A 25,074-nucleotide genomic window follows, 5' to 3' on the forward strand; every position below is an offset into this window, starting at 1 on the left:
TCCGCCCCTAAATAAACTTGCCAAATAGATTCCTTACATTCTAACAGCAGTTTTTTATTGCCAATAAATATACCATTATTAATACTATCTAATACTGAAAATAGGAATTTTTTAAAATGATTACATTCCATCGAATGCCTAGCTAAGGCATTATTGAAATCCTTCTTTTTGATAGCTAGTAAATGTTCACTAATTCTGACCTTAAGGGCTCTAGTGGTCATTCCTATGTAGTAACTTGAACACGTTTGACATTGAGCTACATAAATGACCATGGTGGAATTACAAGTATAATACATCTTAGACCAATGAGTCGTGTAAATGTGCAAAATACACTGAAGAACAGTTACTGATATATCTACATTGTCTACAGTTGTGACAGGAAAAAGTCCCTCTAGTATTGACAATTTCACTCATATTTCTGTTGGAACTATGAGTTTTCTCTAAAATATTTTTGATGTTAACCACCCTTTTATAGATGAAATTAGGTTTCATACCTATAGTTTTAGCCAATTCCTGGTTACCTAATACTATCTTCCAATTTTCTACTATAATATTTTTAATAATCCACATTTCGTTACAGATAGGTAACATAAAGGCACTGTGTAATTCATCCACTGTGTCCGTACTGGATTTATTAATTTGTAGACTAACTGTCAAAATAGGAGCTGCTTTATTATTACGAAGTGATGTTACTTCTTTTTCTATAGATTTTAACCAGGAATTTTGGTAACCTCTATTGAGAAAAAACTTTCTTAGGGTAACCATCTCTGTTAGAAAAACATTACTTTCTGAGGTTAGTCTACTTAGCCGAATGTACTGACCCTTAACCACACCTTTTTTCATGTGGAAAGGATGTAAACTTTCTTTGTGTAGATATTGATTGGCAAATGTGGATTTTCTATATATCTTACTAGAAAACTTCTTAGTCAAACAATCATAACTCAAATCCACATCTAAAAAGTTAATACTAGTACCATATGCACCTATGGAGAACTTTAGAAAAGTAGTGGTACTATTAAGATAATGAACAAATTTACTAAATTCCTCTGAAGTACCTTTCCATAGAAAAAATAAATCATCTATGTAACGTTTATAAAAAATGACATTATCTTTGTACATATCACTATTCTCTAGATAATTGTTCTCCCAGTGGGCCATGGTTAAGTTAGCAAATGCTGGTGCTACCCTTGCTCCCATTGCCACACCGGAAACCTGCCTATACAAGTGGTCATTAAACCGGAAGAAATTATTGTCCAGAATAAGCTCCATCAATGTACATTTAGTGTTAACTTTGTTGTTATCTAAATTAGTAGATTTGGTTAAATATTGCCTTAAATAGTCCACACCTATCTCACAGTCTATACAGGTGTATAAGGACTGCACATCCAATGATGCCAGAACAAATTCAGATATATTAGGTTTAAATTCCCTAAGTTGTTCTAATAGATTCCAGGAATCCTTTAAGTAATATTTAGAAGCCTGTACTATTGGATTGAGAATATAATCAAGCCATATAGAAATGTTTTCTGTTTTGGACTTTGCTGCAGATATGATAGGCCTAAATGGGGGTTTAAATAAATCTTTCTGTAATTTAGGAATTCCAAACATACATCCCAGTCGTGGAAATTCAACTTGTAAAAAATTATAGGTTGTATAATCAATTTCACCCTGACTAAACATGTCAAAAAGACAAATGTCTAAACTTGTGTAACTTCTTTGAATATCCTGACTATTTACCCTACAATATGTTTTTACATCAGTCAACAAATTTTCCATACATTCAATGTACTGTTTGTTATCCATAATAACTATTTTACCCCCTTTATCTGCCTTCATCACTCTTATCTCATTATTCTCCTTGAGTTCTTTCAAAGCCAAAACTTCCAAATCATTCAAATTATTACTAGAGGGACTTTTTCCTGTCACAACTGTAGACAATGTAGATATATCAGTAATTGTTCTTCAGTTTATTTTGCACATTTACACATGACTCATTGGTCTAAGATGTATTATACTTGTAATTCCACCATGGTCATTTATGTAGCTCAATGTCAAACGTGTCCAAGTTACTACATAGGAATGACCACTAGAGCCCTTAAGGTCAGAATTAGTGAACATTTACTAGCTATCAAAAAGAAGGATTTCAATAATGCCTTAGCTTAGGCATTCGATGGAATGTAATCATTTAAAAAAATTCCTATTTTCAGCATTAGATAGTATTAATAATGGTATATTTATTGGTAATAAAAAACTGCTGTTAGAATGTAAGGAATCTATCTGGCAAGTTTATTTAGGGGCGGATAGAAAGCCAGGTCTAAATGAGACCATAAATATAAAATGTTTTTTGGAAATGGGAAACTAATAACAAACTATTAATCAACAATACATAAATATATATATTTTTTATTTTCAATGAAATTTTATATGTGCAATATTTGTTGCTATTTGATGGTATTTACTTCTATTAAGTATTGTTATTTTTATGTGCATTTTTCAAGTGCAGTATTTTTATTGTTATATATACATTGTATCTTTAAATTTTCATTAATTGATCAATCAATTAAGTACTTTTCAGTATTTAAGTTGGTTTGAAGGATGGTGTAGTTGTTTCTGAAGAAGTTCACTGGAATATTAAAGTGGATGAAAGCGCTAAAACAACTGCTTGGTGTCTCATACTTTATATTGCATTGGACTGAATTCGCTGGTTTGGTGTTTGTTTACTTGGTTTGCTTGGTTCTTGAAATTTTGTTACTTGAGATGTAAGAAAGTGTTTAGCATGTCTCAGAATAGTATCCTCTTCATCTAATACAGGACGTAACATCTTCTCCACATTGATAGACAACAATTCAGTTGCCCACCTGTGGCTGGAGACTATTGGTCTCATGGGTGGGTCAACTAAAGACTTGTGAACTTTTGGTAAACCATACAGTATAGATATTTGGGATATTGAACACTAAAACATTCAAAGAGTTCATGATCTAAAGAACTCTCCATCAAAAGATCATAGAGGAATGAAGATATGCTTTCTAACAGTTGTTTAACTTCATACTTAGCTAATGCTCTATAAGTGTCAAAATAAGCTAGCATTTTATGTGTGTATAAACAGAGCTATAAATCACAACTATCACTCCCCCTTTATCTGCAGGTCATATTTGCAACAGTTCTGATGTGCTACGTTCACTCATAGCTGTGTACTCATCTGGAATCATATTATTACATTTCTTACAATGCCTAAATTGTAATGACAGAAAACACCAGGAAACCCAAGTACTAAAACACAGATTTAATGTTTCATGAATGTCACGCTCACAAACTTTAAGAAAAGCTTCAAACATGGGGGAGTTTGGCGGAACACATTGGCTAAGCTTTTTGAAGTTTGTTGCCCAGAATTACAATACAAAATTTTTAGAGATACATTTCTAGCAAAACATCTCAAGTCAATTATACCATCATTTGTATTTGAGCTAATTGCTAGAACAAAAGACAAACCTCTGTTCAGCTCGCTGATTGGACTCGAAGAAAGCATCATTGACAATATATTCAAAATCAAGTCCTCTGTATTCTACATAATACTACTTCTCCCGAATCTATGGAGCCTAGCACTTATATTCTCTTTCAGTTCTTCTTCCCTCTGCTGGATGAACACTGTCTCACATTCTGTTTCGCCTCTTTTAGAAACTTTGGTAGTGACAAGTAGATGGCACCACACTACATTCTAAAACCACAGATGTAACAGTCTCAACCCCTAGGAACCACTTTATAATGCAAAGATGCCTCCATATGAAGGCTTTGCCATTACAACCTTTTTTGTTTATACAGATTATTTTCAAGTTCTCTTAAAGCAGTCATGTTGTTTAGCAGCAGTCATGGTGCTTAGTAGCAGTGAGATCAACTAAAGCTATAGTTGCTGGGTTAGGTCTGGGAATAGCATATAAAAGACTGAGGAACATTATACATCCTATTTGCCCTTTTTAGGGGCAGCTGGCTGACTAACAGGAAAATCATAGAGAGTAACACACACATGCATCCTCTAAAACAGACAGAACAGGAGAAATGGGTGTAGGATCTGGAAATTCCTTCTGTAACAACTCATAGCATTTTCTGAAGGACTGGGAAACCTTGGTGTTCTACTGAAAACAGTGGCACATTCTAGCAATAGATTGAGAGAAAGAGAAACCCCGACAGAAAGAATCAGAAAAATAAGCTCTCTTCTGAGTTTGAATCCAAAATGAGAGGAGAAAAAATCCTGTATATATCCCTTCATCTACCGGTTAAAATTCAGAATCTTGAATCTCTTCAGGAAAGGAGGTATCCCTTTTTTCTTTACCAGAAACTACTTTCAAAATGTGGATTGGAAAAGCCCAATTTGTTCTGGGACATCCTCAAGTGGGGCTAGATAAACAGAGTAACAGAAATTAGGAGGATAAGGGGAGAATAGGGTTAAATGGATGGAAAGATGTTTGGGAGGAATGAGGTAAGGGTAGGGAGGGGCTTAAAGGGTTTTAGGCAAGTGTAACTGTGGTAGGAGTCACATTTTTGGGTGAACTTGCTAAGGCAGGGTATACCCATGACGAATTGTAGGTATAACAGGAGAAAAGGTTGGCCTCTGTGTACTGGTTGGTGGCAGATGGTCTGTGGTATGTATTAGCTTTTTTTTGTTTGTTTTTTTTTTTTTTAGAGTACTGTGAATTCTCAGGCCAGGGGGGTTACAAATCTGTATATTTTTTTATCCTGGGTGTTTGGGCAGGTGGTCACCAAGTTCTTGAGAGGATAGGTGGTTGAAGTAGTCACTTTGATGGCAGTTATTGACTTAAAAAATACATATATGAAATCATGAGCTACAAGTTTGAAATTATTTAAGTGTTTCAGGTCAGTCCTACTGTAAACTAGTGGCAGCATCTGTGCAAGGTGCAGTCTGCATTTGGATTATGTTCTGGTAGCTTTGCGGTTAGGCTCCATAGTCTTTCAGTTGGAGCCAGGTGACTTGTTTAGCTAGCCAGTGTGTCTATTTTAAGTATTTCAGCTATGTAGTGAATTATTTTCCTGTGATTTGTATGATTACGTTTACCTATGCATCTTTCTTTTATCAGGACTGTGTGTCTTTTTCATCAGTCGGGAGGTTTGCATTGGCATTTGTTGGTGGTGAGGGTGATGTACGGAATTTTGGCAGTTGGGAAGGTTGAGAGAACTGCAAATTTATTTTCGTGGGCTTTAGGCTCAGAGTGTGAGGCTTGCCTGAGGTAATGCTGTGGTCTATGCATGTGTGGGGTGGGTGGTATGGATGTGGGGTTGCCTGAAATATGGCACTGTTGGTGTCGCTTGCTGATCTCTATCCTTACAATCTTTTGGATCCCTTAAGTCCTCTAATTGATACTGGTATGTCTGAATTCTTCTCGTCTTTGCAAACCTCCAAATGGTTCATAAGTTAGGATGTTGGAAGTACTTTTGTTTCTTAATAATTGGCATGTACATTTGCTGCTATTTTGCAGACTCCAAGCCGTGGTATATTTCTAATGTGCACTTGGAGTTTAAAAATCCAAATCCCATCGAGCTACGCGCTCGAGAGACTTGAATCTCAGCACTGAAATAAATAGGACATGCTGGAGGGACAGATTCATAACCCAGAGGCTCCCTTCACTCTGGAAAAAAATCAAAGTCCAGGTTAGGCAGAGCCCTCATTGACTCTCTTCAAGAGGAATCTTGATGAGTGGATGGGAGATTGTAGGTTTACCCCGGGTATCTCTTCTGTGTCACTGTTAGACAGAGGCACAGTATACTAACCACGAAAAAGGGCATAGCAAAATTAATTTAAAATGGGTGGCGAAAGCCAACACACTCTGGCTAGGCTTATAAATGCCCTAGGGCAGATAGCCTAGTATGAACCTATGAACCTATGAATAGATATTTGCTTTGTTCCATGCTCTTTGCTTTTTATTATCTAGTTTATAAAACCATTACTTGTGATATTTCTCTTTGTGTGTTTGTTCAAAGAAGCACATGTTGGCTTGCAGATATGCATGGAAATGGTTAATAATGGGAAATTATTTGCAGTATAGTATAATATCTTGTATTATTTATTTATTCTTTCATTCATTCATTTATTGCCTTCATTTATCAGGATTGTCTGAATGGGTATGAAAATCACCCCTTTTCAGCAGAGACCCAGGGAGACAAGATCTACATGGAAATTTTGAACATTTGTTTTTGACATTTGAATTAGCAATGTTAACAAAGTTAAACAGTGAGCATTTCAAATGCAGTACATTTCAGAGACATTGCATATTAAACCGATAGTACCATTACTAGGGATATAAGGAAGAAATCCTGGAAGCCAAAGGCTAGCACAGCGGCAATGGATGGTATTGGTACCTGATATTAATTATGTTTAAACTTGTCCTTTGATTTGAATTAAAGAAGAGGATGGTATAAATGTTTAGGTTCTGCTGTGCAGGAAATTCAGGCAATAACAATCTTGTGAGGGGTGACACAGTGGTGCACTGGATAGCATTGTCACTTCACAGCAAGAGGTTTCCTGGTCGATTCTCGGCTGGAGTGCCTTCTGTGCTGGGTCTGCATGTTCTCACTGTGTTATTGTGGGTTTTTTCTGGGTGCTCTGGTTTTTCCCACATTCCAAAGACATGCAGTAAGTGGATTGAACATTTTAAACTGGCCATAGGCAATAAGGTGCGTACGAGTGTGTGGTACGGAAGAATAGCCACAGCAGGGCTAGCTACCCAGTGGTGTGAAACCTGGCCCTAGATTGCTGCTGTTGAAGTGACATCAGACCCATGTGCAAAGCAGGCAAAGGGGTTGTGAATGGATGGATTTTGTAGCTGTGACATTTTGAAACTTTTCAGTCAGCAGCAAGATTGTGTAGCCAGATGTGAAAAATGAACTGACTGCTTTGGACTAATTCTGTATCTGCTTCAGAGCCAATTATTTATAAAGAGTGAATGCAGATGGATTTCTGATAGCAGTACGGTTCAAAAAAAAAAAAAAAAAAAAAACGTTTTGCCTCTTAGCATCATTCCTACAGCTGGTATTGCAGTATGGAGGTTTAATGTCTGTTCGTGGGCTTAGGCACACCAGTTCAGGACTGTGCATGGGCAGTCAGACTTCACATTGGCTCATGGTTCTTGCTAGTGTATTATTAAGGAGTAAGATAAAAATAAATAAATAAAAAGATTAATTAAATAAATGGTGCCCATTGTGACAGTCATCTTTTAGTTTATTTGTCCCAATCATGTGATCTAAGCATTGTGATTTTCTGTCAGCAAGATTTCTTCATTTTGTTTCAGATCAGTAACTGCCAGACAAAACACTTCATCATCTTTTCAGGCAGATATATATTTTTTTGTGATAAAATGTTTCAGTTATTTAGCAAAAATAAATTCCAGCAGGCAGTACCCATTTCTATATATGTATCTAGGTGACCCGGCAGTGCAGTTTTGCTAGCAGGGATGGAGTACATGCTGCATGGTATGGTGAAGTGATTTTGTTGCAACTAACTGTTTGGTACGGTGAAGCGTCCTCCTCTGATTAACTTAATTGGGGAAGGTTCAGATTGTTCATTAAGGGGCCACAGGGTTTGGTAATATGTAATGTTAAAAACACCAAAAATGGATAAATAGTGCTAGTATAACCAATAAACCAAAAAAGCACCACCACGAACCAAGTTGGATGCACTCACTTCATTTAATAAAGAAACAACACATTAACGCAAAACACATACACAACATTTTCGTCTTCAACTTCTTCAGATAGTTAAAACATCCCACACAACCCCATTATATACAACTTCATTAAATCAATCATCCAATAGACAAAGAGATGTAATCAGCTGGTAACAAATATACTTCTCTCTCATCAAAAATATATGTAAAAATATATGAGTAAAAACGCTAATTTCTTAAATACATTTCTATTGAAAATGTTAAAATACTCTTCCAAATAAATATTCTGTCATTTCAATATCAAAAGCTATTTAACTAAAACCATTTAAAAAACTGAGCTCAACTAGTAATACTAGCCTAATGTACAGAGTGAAAAAGTGGTCTTTAGCTCTCCCAAGTGTCTAAAAAAATATTGGTATAAAACATGAATTTAACAAATACTTCTATCTAAGTAACATAGGAATTAAAGTTCCTATCAGTTTATTAGTCTTTAAAATTGATTCTAAGATTTGTAAAAGTAGTAAAAGTAAAAATAAGTAAAGGGCATTCACAGTTTGGCAGATCTTAGTTTCAGTACTGGCGCTAATGTAATCATATCATTAAGACCAGGAGGTCTATTAGCTTCCAGTATTAGCTGCCAGTATAATTGTCTGTACTCGACCAACGTCTCCCACATCCCACCCCTGGGATCCATTGAAACCACTTTGAGTACAAAAAACTGAAATCTTGGTGTTTTACATGTCATGCTATGTTTATGTAGTGCATTATTTTCACATTTGTTCCTGAGGTCATATAAATGTTCGTAAATTCTTTGCTTTAATTTTCTCTCAGATTTACCCACATAAAAGGATTCACATTTCTTACAGGTAGCCAGATATATAATCCCCTTTGTATTACAATTAACATAGGTATTTAACAATATATTCCTTTTTCTAGCTTACATGTAGTAGGAGTCACCAGTCTTAAGGTGGGCACAGTAGTTACATCTACCACATTTGTATAGCCCCTTCTTTTCCCTGGTGGACATTTCATATTTGACTTTGTTAGAACCTCTTTCTAAGAAATTCTTTAATGTATTCCCCCTACGGTAAATATGTGTTAAAGGTTCATCAAAAATATGTTTCAAGTCTGATACCTTAGAAAAATTGTTCCATTCCCTATCCATTACTCTTCTCACAACATCAGGCTGTCCATCGTAGGTAGTAACAAACCCCATATTGTATTCTTTGTCTATACCAGTGCTCAATTTTTCTTCTTTTCCTTTTTGAGGAGATGTTTTCCCCAAAACTGGGGCAAACCTACCCTTCCTTTCTTGTGATACCTCCTTCAAGGTTTTGTCAAATAAATCACTCGGGTAACCTCTATTTAAAAATAACTCTTTCAGTTTCATAACTTCACTTGTAAAAATGTGGTCATCAGAGGTCATCCTACACATCCTAACAAGTTGTCCTTTCATTACCCCCTTCTTCTGGTGTAATGGGTGGGAACTAGTAAAGTGTAGGTATGAATTTGAGAAGGTTTCTTTTCTATGTATTCTGGATACAAACTTTACATTATTTTTCTTAATGTTAACATCTAAATAAGTTAACTCATGTTTGTTGTATTTATGGGTAAAATCAAAAAATTCAGTTGTACCCCTAAGGTATTCGACCATTTCATCAAAATTATTTTGGTTCCCAATCCATAAAAAACATAGGTCATCTAAAAACCTTCCATATATTGTCCAAAAACATTTGTAAGAGGACTTCAACAAGTATTGGTTTTCCCAATAGGCCATAGCAATGTTAGCATAAGTGGGGGCACAATGTGCAGCCATGGACACTATCTTTTCTTGTTTAAAGTATTCTCCTTGAAAGAAAATAAAGTTGTTTTTTAACACTATTTCCATTAGGACCAATATTGTCCTAAACTCATTTTGAGTAATTTCTTTGTATCCAATCAACATCTCCTCAAACCACTCTATACCAACATCATGTGGAATACTGGTGAACAAGTCCACTACATCCAAAGTCCCAAAAGCTAATTCCTCATCAAACAAGTTAGGTTGTAATTTCCTCAAAAAATCACAGGAATCCTTTAAAATATTTGTATTGTTCAAAACTAAACCTTTCACCTTCACATCGACAAACTTTGCTAAAGGAGCTGTTACTGACCCATTTGCAGATATTATAGCTTGTAAGGGTGGGTCATTAATATCTTTATGTACTTTTGGAATCCCAAAGATAGAAGGAACCATTGGCTTTTCAACATGCAAATATTTGTAGGTTTTAATATCAATTAGTCCTTCCATCAATAAATCATTTAAAGCAACCTGAATTTTCCTATAGGCAATATTGATTTAATTTATGGAAATTCTAGAGTATTTATTTGTGTCATTCAATAATTCCATCATTTTACCTTCGTATTGAATGTAATCCATAAGTACAACTCCCCCACCTTTGTCAGGCTTCATTACTCTTAAGTTACCATTGTTACTAAGGTCTTTTAACACTTGATTTTCCTGCATTGTTAAATTAGGGTGCACAAAGTTATGTTTCAAACTAGCCCTTAGTTCTTTTTCCACTGTTAACTCGAAATTCCTCAATTGGGGGTGGAGAGGTGGGTTAAAGGTACTACTACGTGCCAAACTGTTTTGATTTAAAATACTTCCCTTTCCATTAAAAAATATTTCCAAGTTTTTCCTTCTCAAGAACATTTTCACATCTATTAGTAGTTTAAAAATATTTGTTCTCTGCCTTGGTATGTACCCAAAGCCCTTAGACATTAAATCAAAAAGTGTTTTATCAACAACAGTATCAGAATAATTAAATACATTAAAGTCTTTATAGGACCATTTTTTACCTTCCTGTATTATAGACTCTGTTAATTCCATCTCCTCGCCTGGGGTCCCCAGCCCCTGCCCTTGTAGTTTTTTGTGTTGTAAACCACAGGTTCCTTTTCCATGAGTCTTTCAGATCTCCTAAGTGGAGGAAATCCGGGACACTCTTGCTCATTTTCATGAAAAAAAAACATCATCCTGTGCCACCCCGTCTTGAGGTTCTCTGTCCCAAGTTGACTTCCTTTTATTAGCCCAATTTTTAGGCTTGGGATATTGCGTTTTGTATTTATATTCTTTGGTGTCCCTCTCAATTTTCCCCACCTTCCTATTCTGCACTTCTATACATTTAAGTTCTAGGTTTCTTAGTAATTTTTGATATTTAGTCTTTTCATCTTCCACTTTAAACAACAAGTCACTGGTCATACCCTTATTAACCTTTTCAATTTTCTCATTCATTTTCTCCATCTCACCTACATTATTTTTTATTATAGCTCTCATAATGTCAAATCCACACTGGTCAAATGCTTTCAGTAAATCATAGTGAAAATTGGTACCCTCAGCAACATTGTTTGGGTACTTGTAAACTCTCAAGCCCTTCAGCACAATTTTTAAATCTAGACAGTACTTCAAATAGGAATTGTCCATGCCCAACATTTTATATTTATATAAGTAATAGTCCAGGTCATTTAACATATTAGAGTAGCTACTATTACAAGCATAATTTGAAAGTTTCCTTCCAAATTCAAACTTAGTGTTGAGAATATCAGTAAGCTGTCTACCAGTACCTGTAAGACCAGTTCTGTGTATCACTCAGTCCCAATATCTAGTCGTTTGTTTTTCACTTTGGTACCTTCTGGTGGAAAATCCTCATTCTCGTTAAATAAGGTAATACGTATACTGCCATAAGTACTATGTTCTTAGAAATTGTTAAAGGTGTTATCCTGCTATAACACAGTGTGTTAAGTGTGCAATGTATTATTAATATGGAGCTTTTCTCCCCGGGCCTCCACTGAAAACGGGCTTTCGAGCCCAGTGGACTTCCCCGGTTATCAAACTGGAAATAAATAAATAAATAAATGTGTGGAAAACTATCCAAACTGTCTAAAACTCCAGTTTCGGGTTCTGAATTATGTCATTCCTGTTGTGCAACGCTAGCAACCACATTTTCACATGCCTGGTGCCTCTTAGCTGCTTCCTGGTTGCACACTCCCGGAATTGACGATAGCAGCGTAGCCATAGATTGGCTCACAGGAGTCAGTAGTCCCACAAGCTGCGTCAATTGCCCTATGAGCTTCCGAAGCTCACCAGTTTCAAAACCCTTTTGATTAGTTTCCGATGCCATATCCAACACGGTAATATCCAAAAAATAGTACAAAAAACACCGAAAATGGATAAATGGTGCTAGTATAACCAATAAACCAAAAAAGCACCACCACGAACCAAGTTGGATACACTCACTCCATTTAATAAAGAAACAACACATTAACGCAAAACACATACACAACGTTTTTGTCTTCAACTTTTTCAGATAGTTAAAACATCCCACACAACCCCATTATATACAACTTCATTAAATCAATCATCCAATGGACAAAGAGATGTAATCAGCTGGTAACAAATATACTTCTCTCTCGTCAAAAATATATGTATAAAATATATTACTTGTTCACCAGTATTCCACATGATGTGGGTATGGAGTGGTTTGAGGAGATGTTGATTGGATACAAAGAAATTACTCAAAATGAGTTTAGGACATGTGGAAATAGTGTTAAAAAACAACTTTATTTTCTTTCAAGGAGAATACTTTAAACAAGAAAAGGGAGTGGCCATGGGGGCACATTGTGCCCCCACTTATGCTAACATTGCTATGGCCTATTGGGAAAACCAATACTTGTTGAAGTCCTCTTACAAATGTTTTTGGACACTATATGGAAGGTTTTTAGATGACCTATGTTTTTTATGGATTGGGAACCAAAATAATTTTGATGAAATGGTCGAACACCTTAGGGGTACAACTGAATCTTTTAATTTTACCCATAAATACAACAAACATGAGTTAACTTATTCAGATGTTAACATTAAGAAAAATAATGTAAAGTTTGTATCCAGAATACATAGAAAAGAAACCTTCTCAAATTCATACCTACACTTTAATAGTTCCCACCCATTACACCAGAAGAAGGGGGTAATGAAAGGACAACTTGTTAGGATGTGTAGGATGACCTCTGATGACCACATTTTTACAAGTGAAGTTATGAAACTGAAAGAGTTATTTTTAAATAGAGGTTACCCTAGTGATTTATTTGACAAAACCTTGAAGGAGGTATCACAAGAAAGGAAGGGTAGGTTTGCCCCAATTTTGGGGAAAACATCTCCTCAAAAAGGAAAAGAAGAAAAAGGAAAAGAAGAAAAATTGAGCACTGGTATAGACAAAGAATACAATATGGGGTTTGTTACTACCTACGATGGACAGCCTGGTGTTGTGAGAAGAGTAATGGATAGGGAATGGAACAATTTTTCTAAGGTATCAGACTTGAAACATATTTTTGATGAACCTTTAGCACACATTTACCATAGGGGGAATACATTAAAGAATTTCTTAGAAAGAGGTTCTAAGAAAGTCAAATATGAAATGTCCACTATGGAAAAGAAGCGGATATACAAATGTGGTAGATGTAACTACTGTGCCCACCTTAAGACTGGTGACTCCTACTACTTGGAAGCTAGAAAAAGGAATATATTGTTAAATATCTATGTTAATTGTAATACAAAGGGGATTATAAATCTGGCTACCTGTAAGAAATGTGAATCCTTTTATGTGGGTAAATCTGAGAGAAAATTAAAGCAAGGAATTTACGAACATTTATATGACCTCAGGAACAAATGTGAAAATAATGCACTACATAAACATAGCATGACATGTAAAACACCAGGATTTCAGTTTTTTGTACTCAAAGTGGTTTCAATGGATCCCAGGGGTGGGATGTGGGAGACGTTGGTCGAGTACAGAGAATTATACTGGCAGCTAATACTGGAAGCTAATAGACCTCCTGGTCTTAATGATATGATTACATTAGCGCCAGTACTGAAACTAAGATCTGCCAAACTGTGACTGCCCTTTACTTATTTTTACTTTTACTACTTTTACAAATCTTAGAATCAATTTTAAAGACTAATAAACTGATAGGAACTTTAATTCCTATGTTACTTAGATAGAAGTATTTGTTAAATGCATGTTTTATACCAATTTTATTTAGACACTTGGGGGAGCTAAAGAGCACTTTTTCACTCTATATTAGGCTAGTATTACTAGTTGAATTCAGTTTTTAAATGGTTTTAGTTAAATAACGTTTGATATTGAAATGACAGAACATTTATTTGGAAGAGTATTTTAACATTTTGAATAGAGATGTATTTAAGAAGTTAGCGTTTTTACTCATATATTTTTACATATATTTTTGATGAGAAACAAGTATATTTGTTACCAGCTGATTACATCTCTTTGTCTATTGGATGATTGATTTAATGAAGTTGTATATAATGGGGTTGTGTGGGATGTTTTAACTATCTGAAGAAGTTGAAGACGAAAACGTTGTGTATGTGTTTTGCGTTAATGTGTTATTTCTTTATTAAATGAAGTGAGTGCATCCAACTTGGTTTGTGGTGGTGCTTTTTTCGTTAATATGTAATGTTACCTAAGAAATGTTACCGTACCTCTCCTCAAACTGCCACGTGTGATTTGGTATGGGTGCATTTCACAGAATGGCCAGACTTTGCCTCAGATGGTTGGTCTATTCCTTATAAAATCTGTGGTTTTCGGGCAGTCATGAAGAGCTAAAGGCATTAAATAATGACAAGCAGTATGTCTGAGTTTCAGACTTTAGGTCCTCCATAGGGTGCATGCTGACACAAATTCTGTTATTCTAGCAGCTTTCTAAGTTTATAACAGCAACATGTAAAACCTGTCCCTATTTTGGGCCTTCATCTCAGGCTTATTTTAGGTTTTGTACAGAACTCCGAAGGTGTCGAAACATGTAGCATTGAAGTTAGGTTACAAGGCGGACATGTACTACAGATTTCAAACCAGTTAAAGAATAAATAAATAAACTAAATGAGTAAAAATCATGCTGAAGCAGTACAGGTTCAGAGGTATGTGCAGGCTGTCAGTGTTTGCCTCAGGTGTGGATGCATTGTCATGACATTGTGGTTGTCAGGGGAATTATTGGCATCTAAATAGGGCATGAGATTTGGGGGTGGTGGCAGATGTTCAACATATATTAAAAAAAAAGACATCCCTGGCCTTTGAACGAGGAGATGGTCACCTTTGTTTGGATGTTTCTTGGTTAAGGTTATAGGGGGTAATGTCTGTTAAAGCTTCCCCTCTTTAGCTGCTTTATGGGCAGGAGTAGGGGATAGTTATTTTCCTTTACTGTTACTGTTTGCCTTTCAGAGTCAGGATGACCACTGATAGTTGTGGGGAAAGTGTAGACAAGGGAAGACTTGCTAGAAGCAGTAGGTTGTAAGTTGTCTGATGGAACAGTTGCCTCCCTGCATTGGAAGGTAAGGTATTATGCTGGGGGGGGCTGGGTTGATGTGTGCTAAGCAGTACGGTGACAAGTTTTATTTTATTTTGCACTCATTAAGGCATTTCAAGGTTGGTACAGTTGGGTAGTGGAGGGCCAAGGGAGGGCAAAGGTAGGTTGGGGGAAGGTTGTAGCAGGGTTTGATGTTGTTTAAGGGGAGTTTGGAGGTTCTTACTGGGTGGGAGGAGGGGCACCAGTTTCAGGATTGGGGTGGTTATTAGGCTAATGGCTCTAAGGTTTTAATAAACTAGCCAGGTTCTGGTACATAAGATTCCTTAATTCAGAGTAGAGCACAAGTTGCCCTTACCTAAAAAGGACAGTGGTAGATGTTGCCCTTGACCAAAAGAGACATAGGTGAACCATTGGGGTAAATTTGCAGCGCGGGTTGCTAATCGGCTGTATTAGCATGACTATGGATGGTTTTAACTTTCCTTGCCCTAATTATTTAACATGTTTGTTGAGAACACATGAGATGGTTAAAGAGTGATAATTTTATTTATAGAATAGGCATTTTTATGCAACGAATTTGTTTTATGCAGTCGATGAAGAGATATGCCCTTGGTGGTGTTTAATGTCATTTAATAAGATGGTTTTTCGTGTGGAGTACTTATAGTCTTTTCTTTTACAGATCACACTGAGGTCACAGGTGGGGACATCCTGATTGGGCATTACTTGGTGGGCTGAAACAATGCAGACTTCACAGATGAGAGGATGCTGAGGAGTGTGTCACCTGGTGGAGCAGTAGGAAAGGAGGTCATGGTTTTCCAGCAGTGCAGTTGAATATGGTTTTGTTTGTTCGTTTGTGGTGTTTGTTTTCTGCAGCCACAAAGTAATGTTTTGTTTTGGTTTGACCTTGTGCAGGTAGCATCAGGATTGAATTTCACACTGTCTTATTGATAGCAGGGTGTTTCCTTGGATTGGCATCAGGTAGGCAGATTACTATGGGAGCATACCAAGTAATGGTTTACTGATGAAGGAGATATTAGGTGAGCCGAAGCATGTCAGATAACAGTTAGGATTACATGATTGCGGCAGGATCATAGGGTTGCTTTATAAGTAAAGTTGATGGTAAGGGGGTGTTATCTTGGTCAGGATTAGTGGGTTGCATTGAGTAAGTGGCTCGGGTTTGTGAGCTAGGTGGGGTGTTTGGTGTAGGAGGGTTTAGCTTTGAGTTACTGCAGTTTTAAGTGAGCCAGGGTTAGGTTAATTTACCACTTTTTAAATGGTGACGGCAAGTCACTAACCTTGTTTGGCGTGGTGGCAGTGGGCATTTTCAAGTTTTGGTGTACATTGTTTTTGGTTAGTTTTTTCTGGCTTGGTTTACTATTTGTGGTGCATTTGGGGTCATACTGCTATGATGGTTGTTTAATCGTCTTATTGTCTATAAGTGGTAGTTGTTGTGATGGCAATATTGCTATTAAATGGGATTTGGAAAGAGATTTCATTTGGTTATTACTTCACTGGGCAGTAAAGTGGAGCTGCAATATAACGTGAGGGTTTGCAGTTGCTTTTGCATGGTTTCAAGTGGCGATGGGCTCAGGGTTTGTTTGTCTAGTTGGATGGTAATGACCTGAGAGTTATTATGAAATTGTACTGGGATGGTAGCTGGGTAACTGAGAATGGGTATGCTAGGTTTTGAGTTTATGGTGGTTACTATAGCACTGGGAGGGATCAGTGGTTTGCTTTTAGCTGTTTAGGTAACTGAATAATTTTGTTTATGCGATGGGGATTTGAGAGGTGATGGCATGGATACAGTTTGGTTAGGCAAGATGGGGTACCCCAAATGATGTTTGGCTTTATGTCTTGAATGGTGTTTAGGTTGTGGGATGTTTGGTCGGTAAGAGGGGGAACAGCCTGGTCAGGCTGGTGGTTGGAGAAGAGGGGCAGGCCTGTCCTCTTCTGTTCCCCCTCTGGTGTGGGATTTTCAAGTTAATAAGTTGGAAAGGAAAGTGATAAGTAAATAGCAAGCAGAGCTGCTTATTTGGTCGCAGGTGTAATTCAATAAATTGAAGGTGAGCGGTAATGCTGCCTTGTAAGTGCAAGGATAAGTGAGCAAATGGGGGATGCTGCTTATTCCATGGGTGAGTGGTTATGCTGCCCTTATGGTTATTTATTTTATGTTTTCTTTTCATGGATGTTATTATCACCTGTGTCATGTTTGGTTGAAATTTATAACTATTAGTTAACAATCAGGTTTATGGAAGTTTAATAAAGGTCGTCAAATATCATATGGTGTGATGTGTTTACTGAAGTGGATCAGGACAAAAGAAACAATAGCCTGAATTAAACCCTGAGCCAGACAGAGTAAACTACTCCTATCTACGAAATTTTCAGGACGAGTAGACACATGCTTACTTTTCTGTTTCTTTTTGACAGCAAAAATGGTGCCAGCCATATTACTCATGACAGCAGCAGCAGCAGCTTCCGCTGGGATGTGCACAGCATTCTGACACAAAAAGGAAGCTTTCCCTTTTCCCACTCTCAGGACCAAGAAGAGTGGCTCTCCCTTGCCCACTGTAAAGATCTTAACAGCTGCAGAGGATGTGACTAACCCCTGGTCCATAGTGACTATAAGTGCTCTAGTAGAGGGGTCACAGGGTAAAAGATGACTAATCTAAGGTACAACAAATATCCACAGCAGAGTCATCCACCTGTGACTGAGGCAAATTGCCTGCTTTGGTGACAAAAGTTGTAAGCTTTTGTGGCTGGATGAAGGACCAAATATGGGACTGGAGGTTTGTTCCATGGTCATGACAAAAATGATGTCTCTTTCCAGGAGATGACAAACAGCAAATGCAGGTGAAAACTATGAGCCTTTAAAAGTCACCTTTTTCACAGAAAAACACAGTAATATGCAGTATTAAACACTTTGTTAGCCTCCCCAAAGTAAAATAAACACAATTTCTCCACAGAAATCTTTTTTTGGTTACTTTACACAATTTTAAACTGACAGGAAAAAAGTACACTCCCGTTTAAAAGTATGATGCAGTCAAATATGAAGGGGGGACCATGAAGATTAAAGCTCAAGGTTAAGAAACTGCAGTGGCAGTTAGGAACACATGACACTGGACCATATGGTTTGAATGATTTGATGTCCACAGGTTGTGTTCTTAAAATGAAGTCTATGGATTTTTAAGTGTTATTGGTTATATGATGAAATGTATGTGTTGTTTTTTACCTTTATTCCTATATTGTATTGAGAATGTATTTAGTAGGGAGACTTAAGAAATTATTTTTAATAAAACACTCCTTAATTATATGTTTAGATGTGGGATGAATATTTATGTATTTATTTTTATAAAACTGTATTTATTCTACACAGTTTTATAACTAGAATCAATTAATTGTGCCATGTGATTTTTTTCGGGGGGAGGAGATTTTGGACTTAAAAAAATGAAGTTGATGATGAAGTCTCATAAGTGGTGAGGGATGAAAGGGTTTCATCTATATGTTTTAGGAATTCTCTCTCTGGTTTATTTTAAATAAAATTGAAGTGGGAAGAAGTTTCATTTAGTTAAGTGCATTTGGTGGTTTACTGGAGTGTGTTGTCTCCTTAGTTGGGGTTTTGGACTTTAGAAATTTTCCTTGCATCCTGTTCTTGTTTTTCAGTCAGCCCACTCAAGCTGCCTGACAGTTTGGGCTCATTGAAGATGCCCTGAAACTTATAATGCAGGATATAACCCATATAACCAAGGCTACTGCAACACTGATCAATGTGATGACCATTTACACTTCATGGCTCTTAAGATATCTCTGAATGGAGAAGACACAGTTTATTGATGATATTAATATGCCCAGGATAACTGGAGTGCTTTGGCAGCAGACATTCAAAAGAGAAAGTTAATTTCTTACACTATGTAACATGGTGGCCATTGATTACAGTTACTGACATTTGACCTTAGTAAGAATGTAGAAAGTTAGAATAAGGTTGTGTTTTATCAGTGACAATAAACAGAAAAATAGATTTGGAAGACATGAAACATGAATTTCTTTGTATTTGTAATTATGTGTATACCTGTTTTTCCTCATAGTGTTTGCCACACTGTGTGTTGGTAAGAGTCAATTTTGCTGTATGTTTTATCTGTATTGGTATCTGATGTAAACAATGTGCTTCATGAAAAACAGACCCCTCTAATAATGAAACAGTTGCATAAGCATTCTATACTGGTAGAAGTGAGGTGAAATATTCAGAGCAAGTTGCATAAGAGTGCTGTATTGGTAAAGGTGGAGTGAAGTAGTTAGGAAAATGATACCAGTATCTGCTTCATTGAAAACAAGTCATAATTCCACAGGATATGAAACTGTAAAGCAAGAAAGTGGTAGCTAGTAAATTTGCATTTCAGCAAGCCTTACACAGTGACAGAATCTGAGTTTTCATGTTACTTTATCTGCAGGAATTTGCGAGTGATCTGAAGGACTAATGCATAAAAGTTCATAAATGAGAAAATTGGCTCAAGTAATCTACAAGTGATCCTATATGACCAAATATGAATGGGACAATTTGAAAGTTCTCCATTGTAAGTTTGTGGCAATTAGTGGCATAAAGTTTTTGTCCTACGTAGGAAGATAAGGCCAACATTTCTAGGAATATAGATTGGAGAAATAAGTGCAGATACAGAGTCAATGATGAGATCAAATACTTATCAATTAATAAAAAAGTGAGAAAGAAACAGTTTCAATTTTGGCTGTCTATTGTATTTCAATCATAACAGCAAGCATCTGAATTATGAAAAAAATATGCAAATACAGGAAAATAGCAAATGTCAAAACATAGTCATTCTTCTTTAAAGTTTTTTTTTTATTTTGCAGGGGGGGTCAAGCACCCTCACCCCCATTGGGAAGCAAGCCTCACAGATTTAAATATACCACATCAAAGACAATAATACCTTCAAAAGAAGGAAATTTTCAGAGAAATGGTGATCATAAACTTATTATATGTAATTCTAGCTTTACATTCATTCTGTCTTGCAGGAATATCAAATGTTTACTTTAAGTTTACCTAGGTAAAGGAAGTGATAAATCTGTAAAATACTCAAGGATTAAAGATTAGTTACATTAATACAGTGTGTTGCGTGTAAGAAAATACAGGTTAACATACCTGCTATGACTTGGAATCTAGCTGTAAAGACTCAGAATCAAGGATTCTTCAAAAACACATTTGTCCTGGTCCACTTCAATAAACACACGACACCAAATTACATTTGACAACCTTTATTAAACTTCCATAAACATGATTTTTAACCAATAATTATAAATTTCAACCAAAACATAACACAGTTGATAATAACATCTATGCAAGAAAACATAACATAACCATGAGGGCAGGGTAACCACTTACCCTTGATAAGCAGCGTCCCACGCTTGCTCACTTATCTTTGCACTAACAAGGCAGCATACTGCTCACCTTCAATTTATTGAATTACATCAACCAAATAAGCATCTCTGCTTGCTCATTAACTTATCCAACACAACAACTGCTCACTTTACTTCCCAACTTATTAAATCGCAATCCAAAACCAGAGGGGGAGCAGAAGAAGGCATTCCTGCCCCTCTTCTCCACCTTCCCAAATGGAAATAACCACAATCCCACCAATAAAAAGAGGAATGAGGGAGGGCAGCAAGTTCAAGCCAAAATGTGACTCCTACCTAAATTACATGTGACAAAACCCTCTAAGCCCCTCCCTACCCTTATCTCATTTCCTCCTAAACAACCCTCCATCCAATCTAACCCTATCCTCACCTTATTCTTAATTCCTGCTAATCTATGTATCTAGCCCCACTTGAAGATATCCCAGGACAAAATGGTCTGTTCCAGACCTCATTTGTCCTGGTCCACTTCAATAAACACACAACACAGAATGACATTTGACATTTTTGCAGGGAAAAAACTCGCTGCTCCGTAAAAAAAATAAAAATAAACTTAAACACAAATTTAAGTGGGGGGCTTCGCCCCCACACCCCCCCTAGTGGGGGGCTTCACCCCCACACCCCTCCTAGTGGGGGGCTGTGCCCCACACCCCCCCTACTTAAATATACCAACTCAAAGATTGCACCATAGTGGAGGAAATGGCAAAGTCCTGAAGATGGCCCACCAAATTTTTTCCCTGGGAAAAAATTTGATGTTCCATGACTTCGCTATTTTGCCATTTCGACAGTACTGGATCGACTAAATAGCATTCGTTATTTAATCCATTTGACAGCGTCATATAGACCCCATATAAACTCTAGAACACCGCAGATGAAAAGGTTAGGTCTGAAAGATACAATCTAAACAAGTAAGGGCCTAGGAAAGAGCCCTGTGGGACCCGAACTGTAACCAAGGGTTTCACCTGCTCAGCTGCTGCATGATACATGCCATGTTCTATTTGTCAGCCATGCAGCTATCCATCTTATCAAAAATAGCTCAATACCTAGTTGTAATAACGTATATGACCCTGTAAAATGCTGAAGTTAACTCTATATGAATTACATCACAGCAGAATATTTCATTCATAGCTGTTATTATATTGTTGTAGACCCTCATGTTAAAGGTGGTACTACTCCCCCGCAATCTGCTTTCAACATATGCATGCTGATATATGTATTCAAGTCCGTGCATTCTACAAATATCTGTACACTGCGGATTAATTCACAGTTTCTCATCCTGTCAAAGTCTCAACAAAACGTGGTTTATGAAAATGTACAGTAAAACAAATCCCGTTACTCTAGCCAATGGGCAAAACGTGGCTTACTATCAACTTCAGCTAGGAAGGTCATAGAATAGTTAAATGATGTTGGTTTTACCATGGATTTCATGTTAAAAATAGTTCCCTAATTTTGGGCCTTTGTCCATATTTCTTGCACTGAGAGGTTGAGAGGTATGCTTAACATACCATTCCAATTGCTCAAGTCTTGTGTGGTCCAAACCAACCCCACATCACAAGGTTGTTAGGAAAAAAAAAAACATTACTTACTTAATAAAATTATGGCACAGTTTAGATGTCTGTTAAATAGACTAAACATTTAGCACATCCCTAGCTACAAGAAATGTACAGTAACAGACAGTAACCCTACACCTGCCTTTAGAACAACTGAAATTGCTACCTGGGAGTTAACCCTCAACAATGAAGAACTCAACTATCAGTGCATTGCCATCCATCTTTTTTTTTTTTTTTTTTTTTTTTTTTATTTTACTTCCCCTGCACAGAGACCAATCCCCGCCACACCTACAAAAGCACCCAAAAGCACAGACCAGATGGCCAGCACATGCATAAACCACATAATCCCCACCACCTAGACCACTATGGCTACCCAAAATCTCTTTTGTGAAGGCCTTCCCTTAACAACCAACCGAACCCTTTGGAGCTGTTTTATGAACTACCTGTCCAGGTGGTGAAACAAACTGAAATATACAGTGTTATAAATATTCACCACATCTACATGGTTTACAAAGCCATTAAGATCACTACTAACCCACTAACCCACTGTACATACTAGTTAAGCTATATTTAAAACCACAAGCCACTCATTCCAGTAAGTACTTTGCTAACCAGACAGTTAAAACACCTCACAGAACACATTTCAAACAAAATTATTAGAAAAGGGGCCCAGAACACTGCCATCGCTTATGTGCATATCAATCACAGGTCCCTCCACCCTGTACAACAACTGCCACTATCTGGAGGACATTCTAAGAGACAGAAGTATTTTAAAATCTTGAAATATTACATCAGAGTTGGGCTCCAAAAGGGGACTGTTCCGAATATAAATGCCTTTTCCTCAACTGCTGTTCTTACCACTTAGAAAGCTGGTAGACCCAGCTTTGCACTGCCATAACTCTCCTGTAATGCATGCAGTCTGCACTCAAGCTGTCTGACACCACTTCCTCACTTCATCTCCCAATAGTACCCTTAATTTGCTGGAACAGCAGTTGCATGAAAATTGGCCTAAGATACGAGCAAAATCCAGACAGCCTGTAAGCAGGTGTTTTTCAGCAAGACAAGTAGCTTTCATTTATTTGAAAATCATGCAGATTTACAGGATTTAATATTGTCCCGATCACAATAAACCATTGATGGACTCCTAGAGCAACTGAGGATGGTACAGAAAATGCCTGCATGTTAAACTCAACTAACCTTACAAGTTTCAAATGTGACTAGTGGAAGCAGCTACTCAGATGGAAAATGTGACCCATGGAAATAGCCACTCAGACGACTTTTTTTTTTTTTTAACATGCCAAATCCACCAGACCAACCTGCAGCCCCACCGCAACCTGACTGAAAACATGTAGTTACCTTAAGCATTTCACTACTCATGCCTCCTCTTCCCCTCTACTAGTAGTGTAGGCAAGCAGCCATAACGGCCATCACTCACTGCCACAGAAAGCCTGCAAACAAGCATCGATAACCCTGTAACCACCATCACTAGCTGGCCTTAAAAGTCTGTACCCAAGCATCAATCAAGCTGTAACAGCCATCCCTCACTGGCCTCAAAATCCTGCGAACAAGCTCCAATGAAGCTGCATGGATAACTCGGGCATGAAACGAACTAAAAAATAAATAAATAAAAAATATTGAACGGTATCCTTAACCAGCATGACAGAACCAATCCCAATGGAACCTACCAGGAAAACCAACAAAGCACGGGACCACATCCCAAAGCCTGACCCTTCTTCCACACCCACAACATTTCATTTTTTTTTTCTTTTTACTCACCTCCATATTCTCACTACTTTCAGCACAAGGCCTTCCTAAACACCAAGTACCCACTGGTCGTCACAGACTTAAACCTGCAATTAGCAAGTTCACGCCAAAATGTGACTCCTACCTCAATTACACTTGACAAAACCCTCTAAGCTCCTCCCTACCCTTATCTCATTTCCTCCTAAACAACCCTCCATCCCATTTAACCCTGTCCTCCCCTTATTCTTAATTCCTGCTAATCTATGTATCTAGCCCCACTTGAAGATGTCCCAGGCAAAATGGTCTATTCCAAACCTCATTAAGGAAGAAAGTTCAGTGCACACTAGGCCACTCTAAAATGCATATGCCATCCAGTAATAAGTAAGATAAATTATACTCGCTGTAAAAACCAATTTAGAAGACCAGGTGTGAGACTGAATTCCACTATTATTACCAACTTTGAACAAAAAATGCAGTGGACAGTGTTTTGACCTAGGCCACTGTCTGACAAAAATGTATCTTTAACATAGAAATCTGATGGCAAACAGGTTTGTGGTCTCTCTAGTTATAACACTATTACACAGATTAAAACATAAAAGTACAGCTTGGCCCCAGGAGCATGGAAGAAATATGCACTGCTGCCCTGAGTATGAGCCTGCAGCATCCACACTTAAGATTAGGTTTCACACCGAACATTCCACTGAGATGGGTCTTTGATATTTTCCAGCGCTAACTTGCCCACAGTAATTATATCAATTAAACTCATATTCACAAACACAGAGACACACACACACACACACACACACACACACACACACACACACACACACACACACACACACACACACATAACACAAACACACACACACACAAAACACATGTACTGACACCTAAACACTCACATACATTTCCCCCTCTCTCATACACACACACACACACACACACACACACACACACACACACACACACACACACACACACACACACACGCGCACACACACATTGATTGCCAGTAAAGATTATAATATTGTCCGGTGCTACAGCATTTTTGCCATGCTTCAAGGAAGTAAACCACTACCTCCCCAAATTATCAGGCCAGTAACCTCCCAGTTTGTGTTTGAGGATTCTTAATAAGACAAATGATTATTTTATTTACTTATTTATTGACATTTGATTACTGGTAAAGTCCAGTTAGATAGAAACCCATTTTCGATGGAGTCCCAGGGAGAAAAGCTCCATAATTTTACAGTCTTCAAAAATAAAACAAAGTCATCTATAGTTTAAATATTTCTAATAAATTAGAGATGCTATAAAAACATTGGTTAAGAATCAGTACAAGT

At 37.2% G+C, this 25,074-nt stretch overlaps 1 protein-coding gene across 1 annotated transcript in view; it reads left to right on the forward strand.

Moving 5' to 3' along the window:
- The window catches only part of SNTG2 (syntrophin gamma 2), a 4,306,282-nt gene that overhangs the window by 3,958,454 nt on the left and 322,754 nt on the right, over positions 1–25,074 (forward strand). The window lies entirely within an intron of this gene.

The sequence above is a fragment of the Protopterus annectens genome, chromosome 1.part1 (genome assembly GCF_019279795.1).
Source record: "Protopterus annectens isolate FY-2018-M chromosome 1.part1, PAN1.0, whole genome shotgun sequence".
In the NCBI taxonomy this organism is placed as follows: Eukaryota; Metazoa; Chordata; order Ceratodontiformes; family Protopteridae; genus Protopterus; species Protopterus annectens.